The sequence below is a fragment of the Aythya ferina genome (assembly GCF_964211825.1).
Source record: "Aythya ferina genome assembly, chromosome: 2".
Taxonomy (NCBI): domain Eukaryota; kingdom Metazoa; phylum Chordata; class Aves; order Anseriformes; family Anatidae; genus Aythya; species Aythya ferina.
Genome location: NC_140297.1, coordinates 37455353 through 37473175, shown reverse-complemented (window position 1 = coordinate 37473175; position 17823 = coordinate 37455353). Strand labels below are relative to the sequence as shown.

Below are 17823 nucleotides of genomic sequence, written 5' to 3'. Positions count from 1 at the left end.
GGCATGGCTTGGACTAACTAACATTGCTCTTGGAGAATAATGTTAACAAAATTCTCACTGTCATGGCTGGGTTTCTTTTCTTTCGCATGTTGTCTGCTTATGGCAGAGAATCAGTTAGTAGTTGGCCCTACCTACAACATATTTCCATGGGCATAAATAACTCCAACTTGTCCACTCTGAATTTTTGTGTGTTTGTGTGTGTGGGTAATTTCAACAAGTTTAAAAATTCTATTAGAGGAAGTTAAAATCCAGATTAAAGCAGGTGTCTCAAAGACCATAAATCTGTGCAAAGCCAAGCTAAAATATTTCAGTCTCTTCACAGTTGTGTAATATTTTTCTTGATCCTGGACAGTGATGGTGGAAGGCTGACATGGAAGAGATTGAGCTCACTCTATCACTGAGTGATCCTCACTTATCTGAGGTCAGAGCCCTGTAGAAGTAAATATAGATGCATCCTTTCCCTGGGGCCATATGAGGGCCAGAGCCTGTCGTGGTTTTCTATTATCCAAGCATTTTGGGGGAAGCTTCTGCCTTTCTCATATTCCTATCAATGTGCTTAAAGTAGAAAGGGAACTCTCACAGGTTTAGCTTCTTTCAATGGTTTTCTTGTCTTACTTGCTACTTAAATATATTGAGTGTTTTGGCAGGGGGAGAAGGGGCGAACAACCTCAAATCTATAAATTGAGCTGGAAGAAAAGAAACCATTGAGCTAGAGTAGTCACATCTAGGTCAATCATCTCAAGAACTACAAGTGAGAATTTGGCACCAGCATTGCATTATTGGTTTCACACACTCATATATTGCAGAAATGATCATTTGATGCTTCCCCACCACATTCCAGAGGATGTGAAAAAGTTTCTGGAGAATCGAGATTGCTAGGCTTTGAAATGAGGTGGACTCAGGAAAGGTATGAGTTAACTGTCCTCTCATGTCTGTCATGGCTGGGAGAGGAGTATTTGGAAAATCTAATGGAAATAAGATATCTGCTCTGCTGAGGATGGAAAATGTAAGCATGGGCAATCAAAGTGCTATTTTCTACTTGACTGCTGTGGTCAGATTGGGACTGCTCACTAGGGAAGGTATATATTGAATAGCTTCAAAGTGGCAAGAGGACTAATTGTGTAGGAAGTGTCTTGGAGCAGAACAAAGTTGCAAACACCCTTGCTGTGCCATCACCCACACTACAGAAAAGACCAGAAGTCTGACCTGTTTCTCTTTCTTAATTAAAATTCGCTTCCATCCCAAAACATGGGGAGAAAAACAAAAGTAATCATAATGAAGAAATAACACCTGCAGGCACTGCTTGCTGTTGTGGTCTTGTGCAGAAGGCAATGCCCTGGTGGCACTACCAGGGTCCCACTGGCCATGGCCACCTGGCACCAGGCATTTGTCCAGGCCTAGGCCTGACCTTTCCTATGGCTTGGGACTCCCAGCCCTGGGATGTCTTGGCCTGTCCTTGGTGGATCAGTGTCAGTGCAGGTGGTCTTATTAAGGCCATGTTCCAGGCTAGTCTCTCTGACATGCTTTGGAGACATCACATGATGCATCTCCCCTGGGCTTTGCTTTAGTACTGACAAGTTGGGATTCCAGCTCCTGTTGGAATGCCAAGTTCATCCCTGGTATTTCCCTGGCACACCTAGTAAGGTTATGGCATGTTGGGATATAAGGTCTTTCAGCCTGAACATGGGTAGAATGTCTTTGGCAGAGGAAGTATTTGTTGTTGAGGGGAGTCAGTAAATTAACAGATCACCCTGTGCTGGCACAGGCCATCACTAAATCTCTATGTTGAGTCTGGATATGGCAGTTTTCCATTAACTTTATTTCCCAGGAAGTTCACACAGGAGGGCTCAACCCTATTTTTCTTCTGTCCCAAAGGCTCCTAACTGCTATGGTTCTGGCTCTCACCTTGTGTTCTCCTGTTTAACCCTTCCCAGTTTGCACAGTGGCAAGTAAGTGGTTTATGATGCCTTTATAGCCAAATGCAGTTTTTATGATTCTATGGCAACTAAAATCCTTCTAGAGAATGTGGAAAACTTATGTCCATTTTTGACAAATATCTGTCACTTGGTTTGCCTACTTGTTCCCTCATTACTGCCTACGTAGCCTTCAGTTCTGCCCTGGAAAGAAATGGAAAATGCACAGAGGCAGAAGAAAGCCCACTCGTTAGTACTGACATTTAGGAGCTGGGGGTGTATTACACAATTTGTCAGCTTTGGGGGGAGCAGCTTATGACACTTCTGCTTCCCTCAGCCTCTTGTTCCTGTCTCTGCCCTGTGCTGCTTCATCCCTGCTTCTCAGTTTTACCAATAAGACTTATTTTTATTTTTTAATCCTCATACTTTGCCTGTGAAGGGTTGGCAGATAAAGAGCTTGTATCTATGCTCAGATGCCAAATAAAGAGTGCTGGGCCCAACAAGCCCAAGTGTATGGATTTGGTGGTGCAATGCAAGATAACAAAATGTTGTTTGTTCAGAGCTGGATTAGCTGCCTTGAGCTAACCATGCCATGCTCTGTCCATACACACGTTCCTGGTGATCCTTCACCAAAATGCACAGAACAACTGCACATAACCAGGGAAAACGTACTATCAAATGGGAAGGTGATGGGTGAAATGCTTGGTTGGAATAGTTAGCAGGTCACCCAGTAGGTAGGTGTCCCCGTGGTAATGTTGTTTGTGTTGTCCTATTGGTAGGCACTACTTGAAGCCAAAAATCATATTAGTGGTATCAGTAGGATGCAGAAAGGGAATGATGTATAGTGAGGATGATATCCATCACTTTAGGTGCAGGTATGTGGGTGTTAGCCTGTACCCACGCTCACAGGCTGAGGATATTATTGGTAACTGCAAGCAACCAGTCACTGAGCTTTATTTCTGTCTATGTTTGAGTAACTCTTCTTGATTAAGAACTCTCTGTGCTGACATATGGTGTCGTTATCTGGCAGATTGCAGAGCTCACCACTTTGTGGCAGAGAAGCCCAAAATCTGCTGATGGCTGAGGGTAGGGCAGGCTGTGTTGGATTGCTTGGCTAGCCTCACATGGAAAAATGTCTTTTTGTGTCTGTGAGGCCATTTCATTGCATGCTCATAGGCGAGGCTGGGTGGGTTGCTTTTAGCAGACCTGCTTTACCTTCAGGTGGGTGTCAGGCAACTGTCAGCTGTGACCACTGCATCTTCTGCATCAAAGCGGTCTTCTGCTTTGTTGATGGTTGTGGTTGTGTTCCCTGGCCCCAATCCAGATGGCTTCTAGGATTTTCTTCTTCTCTGTGAGAGGCTGAGCATCTCTGAGATTTTCCACTTAGGTTAAGTACAAATACAGCTAGGTTATGCTGACTATGATGGAGGGTGAATATAGTCATGGTAGAGCACAGTAGAGTTGTAGGGCAGCCTTTGGGTTGACTTGAAGGTAGAATTCATGGAGGTGTCTGAGCAGTTATTTCCCCTAGTTCATGCCACAAACCTTTTTTTTTTTTTACCCAAAGACCTTTATCGCTGCTGGAGGCACAGCCAAGCAGAAATAAAAGTGATGATGAGCTGCAGCTTGTAATGAGCGCAGAAATTTGAAGTCAGTCATTCTGGTTCATGTTGTTGTGTTAGGCCATAAACTGTGGCAAGTAAATACTACACCTGGAAGGCTCTTCTGCATGAGTGGCCACATTTAAAACATGGTAGAAGGAAGCGGATTGTGCTGACCCACAGCTTTCATGCTATAAACTGAAAGCTTTTGTTCTACAGACAGGCAGATTAAAAGTTCTTGATTATGGATTGGGTTTTAAGATCACAAAACGGGTTCTCTCTTTCCAGACAAGCTGATATTAAACTCAATACTATTTTTCTGGCAAAATATGGAAAGCTATGGTCTTTGACCTGGCAAGCAACCTGTAGAATATATCCCATTAGAGCCAAAGTTCAAGGAGATAAGGCCTGCAAGATCAGGCAATAGCTGTGAATTTCAGTATGTTTGGTGAGACGAGACTGCCTTTGAGCCACATACAGTACATAAGTAACACCAGTCTTGGGGTAAGTTAAGCAGTCTTACGTCCTTGTATCTACTGGCATTAAGAAAATGCCCTGTACTCTGACAGGTTACGTTCCTGGGGTGCTCCCAGATTCTCATCTGGGATGGTGCTGCCTCAAGCTATGAATATCAAAGCAGGATCTCTGTGTACATGCACTTGGCACAACTTGGTTGGCTGTAGGAAGGATGCACATTCACATACCAGGCTCTTCCAGGCACTTTTGGAAAAGCCTTTGCAGAATATTTCCAGCCAGGTTTTGCTTTGAAAGCTGCTGCAAAACACTAGCTTTCATGGATTTATACTGCTTTGAGTCATTTGCCTGTCTAAATATCAAATCCAGAGAAATGCTGTAAACAAGTGAGCAAACAGCCACATAACTATGGTTCCCAGGAGACAATGATCTGTTAGAAGGGAAAAGTGCTTGTTTGGTCACAGCTGAATTACTAATATTCCTATAAATTGCTTCTTTAGGGTTGTGTAACATGTTTGGGAATGTGGCAATAAGAGATGTTGAAATGGGGAACAGACTTAGAGGAGTAGAAATGGAAAGAAGCCAAGCCAAAATACACAGTGAGCCTTTTCCAGAGACAGGTCAGCAATGATCCAAGTGTATTCCCACAAAATGGAAGTTCAGAAGGGAACCGTAAGCAGTGGAAAATATTACATGCTCAGCTTCTGTTACGAACCTCAGTCACTCCAAGTTCATTGCAGAAAAAAATGTTCCTAGAGTTTAAAGACCCTTTTACAGTTTTTTTTTTTTTCTTCTATGTTTAAATATCTTATGGTTAAGTAGGCTAAAACTAGGAAAAAAGATTAACTGTTTTTCTAACATAGGAAACTTTAACAATAGAAATACTTCAGCAGTTTTCATTCATAGCGTTTTTCAGAATAGGACTTTTGTTTATTCTTAGGAATAAGGCAGCTCCAAGGCAAAAAGGTTTGTGGAGTATGTTTCATTTGGGCTCTTTTTTTTTTTTGCCTTAGGCTTAAAAATTACCTCCTACCTTGCATCTTTCTACCATCTTGGCAGTTAATGGACATTATTCTCTATAAACAGCTGCCCAGGCAGGGACAGGTAACACCTCTGAGTGCGGTGGCAAGGGAACCCCCTGGCCTGAATTCTGTTTGTCCTCGGTTGAACACTTTAACTGGGGAGCATCATGCAAGCAGTAAGACCATGTATGTGTAGCTGTTGCATTCATAACTCAGGTTGTTTCCAAAAGCACTTAGCTTGGTAGCTGTTGTTGCTTTTTTAGACATGGAGAAGAGCATGTGCAGCCTGAAAAGCCTGATCAGTGCATCAAGCATGTGTCCCATGGTCTAAAAAAGGCTGTTACAGCCTTGCCTCCTCTTATTATATCTTTTTTTTTTAATTTTTTGAGATGGGCTACCTCTTGTCATCCAGCCAACCATCTGGCGGAGTGTGATAATCTTTTAGCAGAAGGTGGGATGTTTTTTTTTTTTTTCGCTTGTGTGTGTGTATGTTGTATGTATGCTGGTATCTATATTTTGAGTGTTTTAGTGTCCTGGTGGCTACGCATTATCCTAGCTACAGATCAAAGATCACTGTGGTCTGCTTTGCTTGCGTAGTCCTATAAGCTGTTTTCTGAGAGCAGGCTCCCATGAAGAAGATTTTGTGATGTTTATTGATATTTAGTTTGTATTTCATTTTAAAACTGTTTTGTGTGTATATCCTGAAGCGTGTCCAGAGCAAGGCTATGAAGCTGGTGAAGGGCCTGGAGCACAAGGCCTGTGAGGAGCGGCTGAGGGAACTGGGATTGTTTCCTCTGGAGAAGAGGAGGCTCAGGGGAGACCTCATTGGTCTCTAGAGCTACCTGAAAGAAAGGTGTGGGGAGCTGGGAGGAATCTGCCTCTTCTCACAGGTAACCAGTGATAGGACCAGAGGGAATGGCCTCAAGTTGTGCCAGGGGAGGTTCAGGTTGGAAATGAGGAGACATTTCTGCTCAGAAAGAGCGGTCAGGAATTGGGATGGGTTGCCCAGGGGGGTGGTGGAGTCACCATCCCTGTGGCTGTTCAAGGAAGGGTTGGACCTGGTCCTTAGGGACATGGTTCAGTGGGTGACATTGGTGGCAGGGGGGTGGTTGGACCAGATGATCTTAGAGATCTTTTCCAGCCTTTATGATTCTATATCTGGTATTAGCATATTGTTATCCCATCCCAAACTAGCTGCAAAGTGATTGTTTTGGAAGCAGGCAGGAACCTTTAGAAAAGATTGGAGAACAGTCAGAGCTCTATAGCTATGACGCTACAAAGAGAAAAGACAACCTTATAGTACTAACAGCACCAAACTTCTGGCACTGATTATGCTCCTAGGTCAAGAACTAGACTCTTTAACATCACTAATGGAGAGAGACAGAGATGCTTCCTCTATTCAGAAGGTGATTTATAGCAGGAGTGTAACTTAGATATACTGACTGACCCTAGGGAAGTGCATACGTCTCTCCCTCTATTACACAGAACTTCAAAGACTTATGGTAAGTATCAACAGTTGGTTCATACGAATATCCACCTCTGTCTCAATTTTTCAGTTGTTAAGAAAATCCTGTATCACGCTTGTGGAGTTCTATTACTGTTCTTCCTCAGAAATCCAGTTGGACACCTTTGTGGGTTGTCCTTGCTCATGATTTCCCAAAAGGAAATAGGTCAGAAAGCCTCCTCCATTTTCTGCTGTTGAAAGAAATGTGCTAAGAAAGGTTCATTATTTGCCTGTTTGTTTGAATTACACACACCAGTGTGTCCAGCTGCTCTGGAGAGCAGCCTCCCAGCTGCACGCTGAGTCTGCCATCCAGCCACTGCTGCTGAGCAGGGAGAAAGGAGCTGCTCTTAGCAGATCTCATGGGGCAGTGGACTCTTGTCTTATTTCAAAAGCAAAAATGTTCATTTAAGGTGAAAGGCATGAAACTCTACTTCACAGAACGGAAAGAGAAGGAAAGCATTAATTTAGATTTGTATTGATGGTGATGATCAAAATATCTTGGAATAGTAGGTTGTACGGAGTTGAAGTACTTTGTTTCTAGCTCAGATCAAAATGAGCCTATATCCCCTCTGCTGTTGCAGTGCCTCATGAAATTGGTAGGCTGGCAGTCTCACGGTTCAGGTCTGTATAAGCACTGATCTTTGGCAGACCTGCACTTGTGCTGACTGGTGATCAAGACTCCCATGAAATACAGCATTGGTCTGACCACACAAGAAACCCCAATGTTTCCTGGAAAATATAAACCCAAATGTATTTTGTATAAAATACATCGGAGTAAAATGGGAATGGATGTCTTAAAGTACAGCTCCCCAAACCTCAAAATAACAAAGACCAATTTGATTTTAAAAAGAAAAAATCAGATGTATGTGATTTAAGTTAGCCCACCTGTTAGATTTTTTTGTTGTTTTCCCAATGATAAAAGAAAACACAAAAAAAACACTGTGGTGGTGATGATTTTGGTTGAAAACTAAATTGAAATAATCACTTTCAAGCTATAACACCACTCATCAAGCATACCATGTCTGAAAGGATTTCAGTTTGCGATTCAGACCTTCTTCTACTCAGAAGTATTTTTTTTTTCCAGATAATGCAGAGCCTTTCTAACCTTTTTGTCATTATGGAGGATCTGAAAATGGCATCTTGTGGCAGAACAGATCTCTTTTGTGGCCAAAAGATCATGAGATCAATGCAGATGATTTTTTCTTTTCACTTTTGTGAGCTGGAGAATTTCAAAAAGTAACAGCTTCTTGAAAACTCTGATAGACCTCAAAACAAAAATAACAACACAGTTCTTGAGAGTAAAAAGGGGAAAATAGCCAAAACACCACAGGTGTGTGTGTGTAAGTATAATATGGAGAAAAAAAGATGCTTTCCAAGGTCATGTTAAAGCAGAGGTGAGTTTTAAAAAAAAAAAAAAGTTAACATGGGTTCACCTCTGCTTTTTTTTTTGTTACCAGGGTGAGATACACAGAGAAGTACAGCTAGAAGAGTACAAATTGTATACACAGGGTGTTCACGTGGAAAACTGTACAGCCAAAGCATCCAGACAAACCGCATATCCTGCTGAGTAAGTTTAGAGTCTGTCTTGAGGGGCAAAAGGGATTAAAAACTCCCCATGCAGGTGTGTGTAAATCTCTTCCTCTTCTCCTGATGTTAGTGGTTTCATCTGCTAGCAAAGCTTTCAGCAGGGCCACACTTCACAGCCATTCATTGGAAAGAAAGGACCGTCCCGGGGCACCTCTACGTGCTTCAGGGTTGGTGGCTCGTGGGCTCTTTCCCTGATGTGGTTTCACTGAAGGGATTCTGAACCTGCTGCCAGTCTTGCCTGCATCCACAGTACGAAGGGCAGGTACTGGAGTGCACCAGGTGTTAGTTTACATTGGTAGAAAATCTCATGGCTTCTGAGTCATGCTCCAAGGCCCAAAGGGGCGTTTCTTGCATCGCTTTACCAAGCCCTTTCCCAAAGCAACAACTCTGGAAGTGTTAAACTTGAGATTTTAATTTGCTTTTTAATAATAGTAATGAGTCGAAAGTGTTTCTGCATTATGTAATCATACAATTCTCTGTGCCTTTTCTTTTTTTAAAGAAAACCTAGAAACTAGGACCCTGAGTGCTGTGGTAAATTTATCCCTTGAAAATTAGTACAGCCAAAAGGATGAGATTGGATGATGATTACTTAAAATTAGTCTCCCCCTGAGTCTCTGGCAAAGAATTGCAGAGTGTAATTTATGCAGCAGGCTTTCTAATCCACCAGGTTTCAATGACGTAGTAAAAATATATTACTAATGTAGATACATGTGGCTGAGCTCAACTGTTTCTACTGATTTCTTTCCCAAAAGGAAAAAAACCTTTTGCTTCAACAAGCTATGGAATTTACTTTAAGGATGGTGGCCAAATCAGGTATTTTGGGCTTGGTCAGCAGATCTCTTGGGGAAAAAGCTTTTATCTTCAAGAGACATGAGAAAACTGCCACAAACACCTTGAATGTCATCTGAAAACAAAACCTAATCGTGAGCCGAGATCTTGAACTATGGCCTGCAGTCAGTGGGCCTCATGTCCTTGTGGCTGTGGGCCATACAACACAAGTATCTGGCCTGTGCAGGTACACACTGAATGGTGCTGGTGCCAGGCCTGCTCTGTGGTCTGTGGGAGTGTGCCTGACCTTGTGAGATCTATTGCCTCACTGTGCTCAGCAGTCAGGTCAGGCAAAAATGACAAACTTCCACCCATGTCAGGCTTCTAACAATTCATAAAAGTGGCCTTGTCTCTTGCTCAATGTTTGAAATTACCTCAGTGCTGGGGCTGCTTCAGCTCTTATGTGCTGCCAGGTCCCATGGCTGGTAGAGGAAGGGACTCCCTCAGCGTTTGTCTGGGGTGGAAATGTTGAGCTTGTGGTGGCCAACCCCTTCTTCTCTGAAGTTGTGCAACAGGACCTTGCTCAAGTGTGGTGTTTTGCTGTACCCAAGTGGGATAATCCAGGAACACATGAAAGACAGAAAAAGGTTGGCTGCAACCACCACCTTTTAAGGGAAGAGACCTTTCTCCTATGTCACCTCTACAGCTGGTGGAGAGAAACAGAAGAGCTGGTCCTGGGGTGATGGAGAGCATCTGCTCTGTCACCTGGGGAGACCAGCCTCCCAGTTCGCTCTTGTAGGGTAGGTTGTATGGATGCTTCTCAATGAGACCTGCTCTCCTGCACAGCAGTAGTCAAATCAGAGAATGGGTCTTTCTGCTTTCTCCTCCAGACTGGAATAAAAGAAAGCATTTTCTTCTCAGTCACAAGTATGGCCTTGCAGGTTGAGCTGCTTTGGTTAGTTTACCTGTGGTAAATCCACGTGCTTGCACAGACAACTGTATGTAAGCCTGGCTGGCTGGCAATGTGGCAGCCACAGGAACTGCTGCTCTTCCTGTCTCTGGTCCTGTGCTCATTGTAGGGCTGTTCATGAATCCTGTTTGTAGATGTGACCAGAGAATTGGGCTTCTAGCCAATAAGCCTAATGTTTTATAAAAGGACATATCAGGCAATGTAAACTGCCCTCACAAGGAAAGTTTACATGTCTACAATGTCTAAACCTTTTTAATCTCCTGCTTCACCATATACTGCCAACTTTCTCCAAGAGAATCAAGCTTCCTAAGCCATTCTTTCCGACAGTAAATTATGCTTGCGTATCTAGCCAACAGACAGACTATGCAGTTGCTGGCGTTTCTCAAACTGATATATCAGGTAATTATTAGTCTCTATAAACAATTCACAATCAGCAAAAGAATTTGTTTTAATTGCATGCATGACAAATGAATACATTAAACTTTAATCTATTTCTAGCTGTTCCATACGCAGCAGAGGTTACATTAAACGCATTATGAATTATTCTAAATCCTCTAATCCTGCAGTTTGCAAGGAACTCAATTTTCCTCTCTGACCATATCCTATTCTTTCTACACCTGAATGAAACATCACACACCAAGGTGATCTTGATTGTGTCCTACTGGGAAGCAATAGTAAAGCAGCGTGCTAAACTTTCTTAGTTCTACCTTCATTCACTGCCATTCCCAGATATATTTTCTTTCTCCTTTGGCTCACACTACCTCTCAGTTGGGGTTTATGGAATTGCTTTAGAAATTAGCTCATGCTGCTGTTGCTAGTGAAATGCTTTTTTTTTTTTTTTTTTTAAAGATGTAATATATGTATGCTTAGGGACTCAGAAACCTGAGGTCATATTATTATGTTCCTCTGCTCCTGTCACTGATGCACAGAGTTTAAATGCTGGCTGTTACTCACATGAAGCCTTCAATGCCACACTGACTTCCACCTCCATCTCATCTGTATTGTGTGGTGTTTTTTTCCTGCAACAATTTTCTGGCTCAAGTCCTTGTTTAGTTTGTTCTGGAAAGCTGCTTCAATTTACTCAGTACCTTTGGGAAGCTAAAATCCATTGCTATGCAAGAGTTAAGATACTGAGCTCTGGATTGTATTCAGGACCAGAGCAATCAACTCACATAAGCAGCTTCATTAGAGACAGATGCCTCTGGGACTAGGACTATGTTTTTGATACTATATATGTGCACAAACCTATGTCTGCATGCTTTTCTTTGTCTCACCTTCTCATTGTATTTGTATGAATTTGTAAAACTCTTATTTTAGCATTAGTGACCTGTTTCTAAAAACTTTCATTACACGAGATTTTAACAGATGATAGTCTGAGCTTTGTTGCCCTGCAAGTTAGTTCTCCCTACTTACAAAAACTTAACAAGTTTCTAAAATGTCACTTTAACCCTTTTCCATACAACAACTTAGTTGTAATGGCCTGGTTATGAAGTAATGTCACTCAAATCATAGCTGTTCCAAAATATAATCAAATTGTGATCCAACTGCTGCCATTACCCTCAGCTAGTTTGCTGCAGGTACCAAATATAGAGGTTATACATGTGATCATGTATTGTGTCCTTTAAGGAGATCTGGATAGTGGCAAGAGGAATGCAGAGCTACTTCCCAGAGTTAATATCAACAAGTACATCCAGGCCAGACTTGTACCACAGTTTTAACATTTGCTTGCATGCATTTGTGTGTGCATTCAGACTGTTCTCATTCTGCCTTTTCCTTTGTGTGGCTTTAACAATTCTGGTTTTAAGAAATTTTCTAACATTTAAAAAAGGCAATGGAGTATCCATGTTAATTCTTTATTTGTAGGCTGTTTCTTCTGTTGGCATACTCTTGCTCACGCTGGGTTTTACATCATGTTGAACGTGGTCTATCCACAGGCTGCCACAATACCAGGCAGCCCTCTCACAGCCCAGGAATTGTAAATGGCTCTTATGTGGCTAGCCAAGGCAGGAACCCAATCAATGAACTGATTCAACACCAAACCAACCCACCACAACAGCAAGCAATGCTATGGGAGATGATCAGGCTGGGCAGACTGACCTGCACAGCTGAACCAAAGCCTGGGAGGATGGCAGCCATCCTAGCCCCAAATGGGGACAGGGAAGGAGGTGGCCTTTGCCACCTCTTGGTGGCTCCCCATAATACAGTAAATCAGCTTTCATGCAGATTTGTACGTTCTTCTTTCTCTTTATAGATGCACTTTGCATTTTTAAGGTTTTAATGTGCTTTACACTGTAAAGTCTTTAAAGTTAATAAATGCTCTGAAACTCGGTATTCCATTTCCTCAGGCAATTGCAAACTTTTTCCTAAGATTTTGCTTTCCCTTTATAGGGAACAATCTGCCCTGTGTACACCTTAAGGTTTATCCATTTGTATTGCCCATGACTCAACTTTCTTTTCAAATTCTTTCGTCAGCTGTCACGTTAATCAGTTGAGATTCAGATGTCACATTAATCAGTGTAGTCATGTCCCATTTGTAGTAATCATCTCACCTGAGTCCAATGTAATATTCCAGTCAGTGGATTTATCTAGCTCTTGAACTCAGATAATTTTTCCTTTCCATGGATGAATTCTCTTTTATTCAGAATGTGTGCGCTTTGGGCTGGTCTTGGGTGTATTCTTTTCATTTTTGCAGACTAACTTAAAAACACCTGATTTTCCTACAGCCAAAAGGGTGTTTTTTTTTTTTTCCCCCCCCCCCAGTAACTGGACATACTGCATGCCTGTGCTTGCTCCCACTTGTGCTCCTGGTTGTCTGGTTCTGTTGGCAGGTCTGTTCACAGGCTCTGTAGAACAGGCTCATTGAGCTGCCTGTGCTCCTTGCTGTCTGACGGCCTTCCCAGAAAAACCTGATGTGGTCTGATGGGTATGTTCTGTATATCAGATTAATCTTCATGTTTCTTCTAAGTTTAAATCCAGCAAGTCTTAAAGAAGTTTTGGATCTCTGGTCTCTATTAAAATACTGACATGACTAAAAGACTTCATAAGTGGTTGAGGACAAAGTGTTTGACTGCACAACTGATATCCTTTGTTTCTCTGTACCATAATTTTATATAGGCTACTTGTAGGAGACTAGAATAGTTCAGTTGGAAGGGACCTTCAAAGATCATCTAGACCAACTACCTGACCTCTTCAAGGCTTACCAAAAGTTAAAGCATGCTTTAAGGTATTATCCAAATATTTCTTGAATGCTGAGAGGCAAGGGGCATCAACCATCTCCCTAGTAAACCTGTCCATGTTTGATCACCCTCATGGTGAAGAAAATTTTCCTAATATCCAGTCTGAACTTCCCTCACCATAGTTTTGTGGTGTTCCCTTGACTTGTGATGTCTGTGTTCAAAACTTCTTCCATTACTTGTTGCATTTCTGGAAACATCAGGATGTAACAGATTGTCTTTTATTTTATTTTATTTTTTTTAATTTTTATCCCCAAATAGAAAACCCTTAACAGTGAATTAAGCAGTGTGGCTAGGCGCCAGCTCATGAGAACTGAGCACCAGAACTTGTGACTAAGATGGGCTGTTGATATAACTAAGAAACACAAAAAGGAAGTTTTTTAAAAGGGAAAGATAGCAGAGCGTGTCTGCCTTCAGAAGTCTCAAGTCGAAGCTCTGCATGGCTAACTGAACTGGTTCTTCTACACTGCTGCACTTCAGCTCGAGAGCTAAAGACTGGGCAGCCTTACAACTTCAACAAAGAATGGGGTAGCTCTGCTATTGATTTGTAAAGGTGAAAAGCCCAAACTTGCTTTTGTTTCATCTACACTTGCAAGCATCTGATTAGCTCTTCAGGAATGGGTGTCACAGCTTTTCTCAAGGACAAAATAAGAACTGAGCAATGGTTTCAGTATTCAGCTCCCTGTCCTACAGTCTTGTGGCTGGTGCCCCCATCTATTACTATGCATTATGGCTTTAAAAAGTGACTCAAAACTAATAAAATAGTAGTTTCCATGAAGTGGTGTGCTCTTGCTTTTCCACTGAACAGACCCAGAAATACTTTGGCTCATGTTAGATAACATAGTGAAAGAGAAAATGCTTTTCCTTTGATCCATAGAGTTTGAACTGCAATGTAAACCAGATGGAAAAATCCCATAGGATAATTTTCCCTTCTTTTGACCATTGAGGGCCATCAATCCAATCACATGAGCTCAGCGAGCCCTTGAACAGCTATGGCATATTTACAAAATGAGTTGGACTGAGAATTTTATTGTTTGAACACAGTGGCTGCATGGAAATAATTTAATGATATACCTATCATATAGTCTGAGAAAAGGCTGAATTGTATAAAAGACCTTTCACTCTAACATGAATCTGAGACAGGGTGACTGGGGCCAGGAAATCAGGAAATTTGTGGAATTCATAGCTCAACATGCTTTATTTTTGGTTGCCTAAACACCATAGGCAGCTCGGCACTTCAGTGTCGGCTGTACTTCATATTTTTGTCATGCCCTACTGCAAACAATTTTAATAAAATGTGCATTAAATTAATCCCAGTTTTACCGAAACAGTTTCAAAGGAACATAAAACAAATTGTAAACTGAAGTGGAACAATCCTGAAACACAATAAGCTTGTAACAGGCTGTTTATCAGATGCATATGTTCCACCTTTAGGTTTTATGTGCTGAACAGGTTTCCTACAGGTATATCTATGCTGCGGAAAAAGCACTGATAGAGAAGGAAAACAACACTGATAGGTAAACAGTCCATGTAAATGCTTGAACCACCTAATGAGAGTGTCTACAGAAATAAGGATTGTTTGAAATACCTCCATTTACTTTTTTCTTAGCACTTGTTGTTGTTGTTTTGGTATACTTTCACTGCACTGATGCTGAAATTCATAGCAGTGTGCTCATAAACCTCCAGTCAAAAGTGAAATGCAAAGCCTCATAGCTCTGGTTGTATCCACCATCCTTCTCACAGCCCTCCTCCACCTCATCAGACATCATCCTAAAACCAGTTCCTGCTGAGATATTTATACAGATTGGTACATCAGGAGACCTACAATTAAAGTCTATTAAAGTTAGTTTTATGGAAAAATTTTACATAAAGGGGTGCTTGCTCTGAAGCTGATGCCCAGCCTGTTTCTGCCCTAGCTGTCTGGCCACTTCTGTAACTTTCTGATCATCTGATTGAAGATTCAAAAGTGAAGACATTGGCTTCACTTCCATAGCAGGTATGGATTTTTGTTGGTCTCAATAGCGACTGAGTGACTTCTCTTTTGGAGAGATGGCAGCTTTGTGCTGCTGAAGCTCTGCTCTTTTAAATGGGCTTACTCCAAGGCTGGTGTGAACCAGTGCTGGAGAAGATTCAGAGCCAGACACAATCCTGCATAGTGAAAATACTTTGGTTTGATCAAACACGTTCTGTGGTTGGTACAGCTGCTTGTTGACAGCACGTAGATTCAGATCTTGGAGGGGTGATCATAGACAGGCAGATGTATTCATTATAGAAACTGCCAGGCTTGACACTCCTGAATGGTGTCTATTGTCTTTGCCAGGAAGAAAAGCATCTTCACTTTGATAAAGCTTTCTGATTCAAATTCTGTATCAGGTTTGTTCACCTGGAGTGCCTGCCTTGTGCTCTGGTATTCAGCTCGTCAGTGCAGGGAGAGCTGCATTCCCTCGTTCCCGCTCATTAGATAACTCATCTACCTCTAAAGTGATCTTGGCATTTGTTTTGGAGGCTCACTGGATTATGTGAACGCAATATCTCTTAATGCTGTCACGCTTAGCTGTTCAAAATTCTTGCTACTGCATCGTGGTGTGGATTGCAAAATTTGACCTTTTGCAATAAAAAATGAGTTTTGTCCTGCCTGGATCATAAGAGACACTTTAAAAAAGCAGCCTGTGTTCCAGTAAACCCTGTTCTGCGTAAGTAGATGTAAATGACTCTCTAGCAGGTGGCTTAGTTATCCAGTGCAGCCAGCATTTGCATACCTATTTTGAGCTAGGTTTCTGCTTCGTGACTGCTCTTGTCCTTGCAAGTGGGTTACACTTCTGAAGATGCTGCGTAAGGCTGCAGGACTTTGGTCTTAAATTGTGCTAGCCAACTGGTTTATTAACTTAAACAAGCTCTTCAACTCCTTCAGCCCTTTGGAGCACAAGAACTAGAGACTGAAATGAGGAAATATTTCATAGAAAAAATGTGGATAAAGCTTACAGATTAGAAAATAAGTTTAGGCACACATTTGTTACTGTATGGGTTAGTGATACCACCAACCCATTGGAAGGGAAGGCAACAGCACTCTTTGTAGTTATATTATGACAGATATGAGCTTGTGTGCATACAGTCTTAAGATATTACCCTCACCTTGTGTACTGTACACTGAAATTAACACACTTTATTTTCTGCTTGACCAGACAAAGTTTGAACAATAAGCAAAGATTCAGAATAATTTTAACTTCATTCGCTCTTTCTGCAATTGTTGTCATAAGATTGAATTATAAATTGGGAATTATAAATAGTCCAGGTGTTCAAATGAAAAAAAAAGTTAACCTGGCTGTAGTTTTTCCATGGTAGGATTACATAGAAAACCTTGGTTTGTTTTTTCTCTTACAACATCCAGGTAGTTCCCAAGAATGTTGTGAAGAAAATCAAATAGCAGTTCAACCGTGCTTAAAGAACAACTTCAAGCTCTTCAGGTAGCCTGTCAAAGAGAGAAAGCAGGAGACAGACATGCTGTATGAACAAACCAAGTAAGGTTGCTTGTACTTTCACACCCTTCTTCTGGAAAACGTTTCATTCTGCTGATCCTCCATTCTTCTTGTTCTGACCTGCATGATTTGAACACTGCTGCAGATCAGATCTGGTATTCAGCAGGGTTATGAACATTATGATTTGAGATTTGTGAGGAAGCTTTTTGGTGGCTTTTCTCTTCAAGGTAATAAAGCGATGAGTCATTGGAGACAAGTTTTTACTGAAGTCCCTGCTATTTTGCAATTCAGTCTAGGAAGTCTTAGAGATAAGTCACGACATCTTTGCTGTTTTTATTTCTATCAACACCCTAAACTGCAGTTGATTTCTTACCCTTCCAATTGCTGCAGCAATTTGGTTGGGTACCAAATTCAATGGACAATTATAAGGGGACAACTTAACGAGGAATAGTGGTCTCTGCAAGCTCCTCTCCATTGCGTTTCAGCTAGCTTGCTTGTTTGGGTAAGGACGAAGGAATAAAGTGTGGTGAAGGGATATGGATTCTGCTTCCATCTGTCACCAAACAGTTGCACAGTTTGGAGAAAGCCATTTCACTCTGTGCTGCCCTTTATGGCCTACAAATTAGGAAGCTTGGCTTCACTTTCCTTTGGGGGAGTACACTGAAACCCACAGGCCTCAGTTTCTATATGGGAGCCCTGCATGAACAGATTCTCTGCTATGTATTTTGTAATGTGCTGATCTCAATAATTTTGCTCATTTGGAGAAAAATGAAAAGGAGAAAGGAAGGTAAAGGTAGGTCACGCTTCACAGCAGCCTTCTCCATTAAAGTGTCTGCTCTTCAAGGTCTACCTCCAACTTACTACAACTACCTGTAAAAAAAAAAAAAAAAAGGCATAATTTGAAATTCTCATCATATATTTCAGTGGTTTAGAAACAAATGATGTGTGGGTAGCTATAACTAGCCTCGGAGCATTTATATACTTGTAAAGTGGGTGTGCTTTTTACAGCTTATAGGAAGAGGATTTGTCATCTGGGGAGATTTGTTTGTAAAAACAGGCCTTGAAATGAATGTCTTCCAAGTCGTGATTCAAATTGTTGTCCTCCTGCAAAGAATGTTGTCCCTCTCCTTTGCCCTCAACCCCCACTGAAACTTTTGATTTTGACCTCTTGAACAGTGAGATGATCTCTAAGACCTTGTAAAGTACAGGATATACCACTGTGTGGTTAGGTACTTTGTAAGGTAGTTGAATTTAACCAGCAACTTCTAATTGAGT

At 41.6% G+C, this 17823-nt stretch overlaps 1 long non-coding RNA gene across 3 annotated transcripts in view; it reads left to right on the top strand.

Moving 5' to 3' along the window:
* The window catches only part of LOC311430734, a 44994-nt gene extending 28190 nt beyond the window's left edge, over positions 1-16804 (top strand). For 2 of the 3 annotated variants that reach the window (XR_014688991.1, XR_014688992.1), the window contains exons 2-3: positions 7972-8081; positions 16461-16804. This is a non-coding gene — a long non-coding RNA (uncharacterized lncRNA). Of the gene's footprint in view, positions 1-5552; positions 5901-6351; positions 6513-7971; positions 8082-16460 lie in introns of those variants that run through there. The other variant, XR_014688993.1, reaches the window with a different exon arrangement.
* The last annotated feature ends 1019 nt before the right edge of the window (positions 16805-17823 follow it).